Source organism: Ornithorhynchus anatinus, chromosome 7 (genome assembly GCF_004115215.2).
Source record: "Ornithorhynchus anatinus isolate Pmale09 chromosome 7, mOrnAna1.pri.v4, whole genome shotgun sequence".
Taxonomy (NCBI): Eukaryota; Metazoa; Chordata; class Mammalia; order Monotremata; family Ornithorhynchidae; genus Ornithorhynchus; species Ornithorhynchus anatinus.
This window is the reverse complement of record NC_041734.1, coordinates 83319933-83325767: the sequence shown is the minus strand read 5'-3', so window position 1 is coordinate 83325767 and position 5835 is coordinate 83319933. Positions and strand designations below refer to the sequence as shown.

The 5835-nt window shown below is 47.0% G+C and overlaps 1 non-coding gene across 1 annotated transcript; it reads left to right on the top strand.

The window, feature by feature from the left end:
• Positions 1-3439: 3439 nt before the first annotated feature.
• LOC114813487 lies at positions 3440-3546 on the top strand. Its single transcript, XR_003761204.1, has one exon. It is a non-coding gene; the product is annotated as a U6 spliceosomal RNA (small nuclear RNA).
• Positions 3547-5835: the final 2289 nt, after the last annotated feature.

The window sequence follows — 5835 nt, the reverse complement described above, 5'->3', positions numbered from 1 at the left end:
TCCAAGCCGACCTCACACACTTCAAATTTATCCTTTCCTGCCTTAACTCTGCCCTCTCCTCCGCCAGGCAAAACTTCTTCTCCTCCCTCATCGACACCCATGCCCGTCACCCCCGCCGATTGTTCCGGACCTTTAACTCTCTCCTTAGGCCCCCTGTTCCTCCCCCACCCCCATCTCTCACCCCCAATGATCTGGCCACCTATTTCATCACAAAAATCAACACAATCAGGTCTGAGCTCCCCAAAGTCACCCCTCCGCCTCTCCCCTCCCCCCCAACCAACCCTCTCCCCTACTTTTCCATCCTTCCCTGCAGTATCCTCAGAGGAGATCTCCTCCCTCCTCACAACTGCCACCCCCTCCACCTGCGCCTCGGACCCCATTCCCTCTCACCTTCTTAAAACCATCGCCCCTGCCCTCCTCCCTTCCTTAACTTCTATTTTTAACCACTCAATCTCCAATGGCTCCTTCCCCTCTGCCTTCAAACATGCCCACATCTCCCCCATCCTAAAAAAACCCACTCTTGACCCCACTTCCCCCTCCAGTTATCGCCCTATCTCCCTACTACCCTTCCTTTCCAAAATCCTAGAACGAGTCGTCTACAATCGCTGCTTAGAATTCCTTAACTCCCATTCTCTCCTGGACCCCCTCCAATCTGGCTTCCGTCCCCTCCACTCTACCGAGACTGCTCTCTCTAAGGTCACCCATGACCTCCTTCTTGCCAAATCCAATGGTTCCTACTCCATTCTGATCCTCCTTGACCTCTCTGCTGCCTTTGACACTGTCGACCATCCCCTCCTCCTCCATACCTTATCTCACCTTGGCTTCACGGACTCCGTCCTCTCCTGGTTCTCCTCTTATCTCTCTGGCTGGTCATTCTCGGTCTCCTTCGCTGGCGCCTCCTCCCCCTCCCATCCTTTAACTGTTGGAGTTCCTCAAGGGTCAGTTCTTAGCCCTCTTCTGTTCTCCATTTACACTCACTCCCTTGGTGAACTCATTCGCTCTCACGGCTTTGACTGCCATCTCTACGCAGATGACACGCAGATCTACATCTCCGCCCCTGTCCTCTCCCCCTCCCTTCAGGCTCGCATCTCCTCCTGCCTCCAGGATGTCTCCACCTGGATGTTGGCCTGCCACCTAAAACTCAACATGAGCAAGACTGAGCTCCTCATCTTCCCTCCCAAACCCGGTCCTCTCCCAGACTTCCCTATCACCGTGGATGGCACGACCATCCTTCCCGTCTCTCGGGCTCATAATCTCGGTGTCATCCTTGACTCATCTCTCTCGTTCACCCCACACATCCTATCCGTTACCAAGACCCGCCGGTTTCACCTTTACGATATCGCCAAGATCCGCCCTTTCCTCTCCACCCAAACGGCTACCTTACTGCTACGGGCTCTCGTTATATCCCGGCTAGACTACTGTGTCGGCCTTCTCTCTGATCTCCCTTCCTCCTCTCTCGCCCCGCTCCAGTCTATTCTTCACTCTGCTGCCCGGCTCATCTTCCTGCAGAAACGATCTGGGCCTGTCACTCCCCTTCTTAAACATCTCCTGTGGTTGCCTATCAACCTCTGCTCCAAACAAAAACTCCTCACTCTAGGCTTCAAGGCTCTACGTCACCTTGCCCCTTCCTACCTCTCCTCCCTTCTCTCTTTCCACCGCCCACCCCGCACGCTCCGCTCCTCCACCGCCCACCTCCTCACCGTCCCTCGGTCTCGCCTATCCTGCCGTCGACCCCTGGGCCACGTCCTCCCGCGGTCCTGGAACACCCTCCCTCCTCACCTCCGCCAAACTGATTCTCTTCCCCTCTTCAAAACCCTACTTAAAACTCACCTCCTCCAAGAGGCCTTCCCAGACTGAGCTCCCCTTCTCCCTCTACTCCCTCTACCACCCCCCCTTCACCTCTCTGCAGCTTAACCCTCTTTTCCCCCCATTTCCCTCTGCTCCTCCCCCTCTCCCTTCCCATCCCCTCAGCACTGTACTCGTCTGCTCAACTGTATATATTTTCATTACCTTATTTATTTTGTTAATGAATTGTACATCGCCTTGATTCTATTTAGTTGCCATTGTTTTTACGAGATGTTCTTCCCCTTGACTCTATTTATTGCCATTGTTCTCATCTGTTCGTCTCCCCCGATTAGATTGTAAGCCCATCAAACGGCAGGGACTGTATCTGTTGCCGACTTGTTGATTCCAAGCGCTTAGTACAGTGCTCTGCACACAGTAAGCGCTCAATAAATACTATTGAATAATATGCCCTTTCCAACTCAAGTAGCCGGTGACTGGTGGCATTCTGTCGGATGGCCAGGGAAGTCAGCCGTTCCGTTCCATTGGTCGGGGTGTTGACCAGTCTTCTGACAGATTCTTGTTGTGAGCCTCTGGCCACTATAGTCCAACCACAAATCCAGGGGGACATGCCAATCAAATTCCATAGATGCCACCTCTAAGTCATGTGGGCTTGTGGCAAACTTTCAATCCTTAACATAGTGTCTTGGCACAAAGAATAATGAGACAAGTAAGATTAATAAAGGTTGAAACGGGCAGCCTGCACCAAACTTGCTTAACCCTCCTTTACCAATTATAGCAAATTTGCTCATTGTGTGGACTGTAAGCTCATTATGAGCAGGGAACGTGTCTGTTATATTGTTGTGTTGTACTCTCCCAAAAGCTTAGTAGAGTGCCCTGCACACAGTAAGTACTCAATAAATACCAATTGATTGGTTGATTATAATTCTAGATATCCTAAATGTAGAGCAATGAAATCTCCACCCACACGGGTATTCCTTACCTTAAGAGCAATTGTAAATTCTCCTCTCCCAATTAACTCTTTTGTAGGCTCACGTGTAACCAGTTGAGAACTAACTTTCCAAACAGTGAAGTTCCTACCTCACATCAAAACAAAGTAAACATTTGCTTGAGTGAGGCATCTTCCCCCAAACAAATCGTTTGTATGAAAAATGAATTTCCACTTTCATCTTCAGAAATGATTGCTCCAGCCCTCTATAAGTTTTCTCCCAAACCCTCAGAAGGTCTGTTTGCAGCTAACTGGATGATTTCAAGGACTGCTGGGAGAAGGGAGGCAGACAGAAACATTGAAAAAATGAGATTTCCCCAAAGATAATTTGCAACTAAGCCCCAACTTGAGCTAATCCCCTTAATCATTCAGTCAATCTGTATTTGCCCTCCTTTCTGCATCACCTATACATTTCGGTCTGTAACCTCTAAGCACTTTGATATTCACCCCACCCACTCCAACCTCACAGAATTTAGGCACCTACCCTTATACTATGCTGATTTTCCTATCTGTAATTGATTTAAATGTCAATTTCCCCATTAGACTGTAAACTCCTTGAGAGCAGGGATCATATCTACTGCCTCTATCTAATTGTATTCTCCAGACCTCTCAGTACAGCATTCTGCACACAGTAAGCACTCAATAAAAATGTTCAATTTGGCAGCACATATTCCGAAATTGGAAAGATGGAGAGAAGATTAGCATGGCCCCTGCCCAAGGATTACACGTAAATCCATTAATTGTTCTCTCTAATAATAACGATGGTACTTGTTAAGCGCCTACTATGTGCCAAGCACTGTTCTAAGTTCTGGGGTAGATACAAGGAAATCAGGTTGCCCTACGTGGGGCTCACAGTCTCAATTCCCATTTTACAGATGAGGTCACTGAGGCACAGAGAAGCAAAGTGACTTGCCCAAGGTCACACAGCAGACAAGTGGTGGGGTCAGGATTCAAACCCATGACCTTCTGACTCCCAGGCCTGTGTTCTAACCACTACGTTATGCTGCTCAAGACTGTAAGCTTGCTGTGGGCAGGGAACATGTCTGTTCATTCTGTTGTAGTGTACTCTCCCAAGTGCTTAGTACAGTTCTGTGCTTAGTACAGTTCTCTGCACATATTTAGTGCTCAATAAATACCACTGATTGATTGTTTGATTGATGGACTGTAGTTTTGTCTCACCTCTCTATGGCCGTGAATCCTGGACTTCACACAGACACCCCGCCTGCCTCTTTGGGCAGTTCCCCCAGTATCACTTATGGACCAGACTCAAAATCAGATGGCAAGACAAGATCCTGATCAAACTATTCCGGAACGTAGCCAGTCTCCGAGCATCAGAGCTGTGCTTACCTTTAACACTGCTATGCTAGCTGGGACATGGGAGGAGAGAGGGACAACGGTGTAACCAAACAACTTCTGTATGGAGCAGAGAAATTGGGAAACTCAAAGCGAGGAAGCGATTTTAAGGACGGGGAAAACAAGCCTCTGACAATGCTGCATCCCTTCTGAAATCTGGGAGCCAACTGAGGAAGACGGTGCTGCATGGCCCATTGCGATCTGTTGGAGGGAACTGTGATATATGAGACAGTCTAGGATCTGATAATCTTGCATCCAACTAAGCACTCAGCACATAGTTAAAAGGTACCACAGAATTAGTATGGATTCAAATCTCCTTTCCTCCTCCTTCAAGATCATTTTCTCATACTAAACGTGGGAGCACCTCAAAGTGTAGATTAATTTAGCTCCTATCCATTTCAGCATTAGAGAGGACTTCTTTAACCTCGCTCCATAAAATTCTAGATGGGTCCTTCATCTCTACTGAACCCATTCCATTAACTCCTGGGAGCCGATTTTGAAGTACACACGAGAGTGCTAACAGAATGCTTTATGCCAGAATCCTCTGTAGCTCAACATCTTAGGAATTCACATGACATATTTGTAGATATAGAAAACTGGAGTGTGCAAAACACATAACTGATCTTAACTTTCCCAACCTCAACGAGTGCTTTGTAAACATTTCTCCTCTGAAAAACTAGGATCTCTTTTTTTCCACAGAAGTGTTTACTTCTTGTTTAGGTAGGTACATTTTACCCTTAATTAATTTACTGTTTCCAGATACAACTAAGAGCCATCTCTTTAGAGAACTGGGAATAGGGCTCGTCTGCCACTTCCTCAAATTGAGGGTTCTTTCTGACCCTAAATGTGATTGATTTGAGGGGAGGAACCTGCCTGAGAGTCAATCACCACCTCCAGGAGGCAGGACACTCTTCCAACCAAGAGAGTGGCTCTGAGAAGATGGATCTGGTCACAGGCAGGTAGGGTGGTCAAATCCCAAATGCCCAAGAAAGCCCCAAATCTATGGGTGGCTGTGTCCTTTCAATCAATCAACTGTATTTATAGAGCATTTACTGTGTGCTGAACACTGTATTAGGTGCTTGGGATAATATAATAGTGAATTGACATGTTCCCTGTCCATGATGAGCTTACAGGCTAGAGGTCTTTGGCATTTGGATGAGCTCTCAGACAAACTAAACCTGTCCAGGAATAGATGTAATAATTTATTTTTGATCACATGATGTCCAGCCATCAAAGTTGGCTGAAACTCTTAGAGGAGAAGCCAGGAATGCTCTGGTGGAGCTTCCTGGAAGATTATATAAATCATCTTAAGGCTTGAAACTTGGAAAATCCAAAGGAAACTGAAACTTCTCCAGGAATCTCCCAAATTAAACGTAAACATTTGACCATGAGTTCGGGGAGCCACTGTGAAACTTGTCCCCCTCTAGCTTCTCTCCGCAGTCCATGCTTGGGCCAAGCCTCCCACTCTTTCTCTCTTCATTCATTCACTCATTCTTTCATTCAGTCATATTTATTGAGCACTTACTGTGTGCAGAGCATTGTACTAAGTCCTTGGAAAGGACAATTCGTCAATAAAGAAAGACAATCCCTGCCCATGCCGGGTTTACAGTCTAGAAGGGTGGAGACAGACATCAAAACAAGTGAACAAGAATCAATATAAATCAATGGAATTATAGATATATATACTTCAA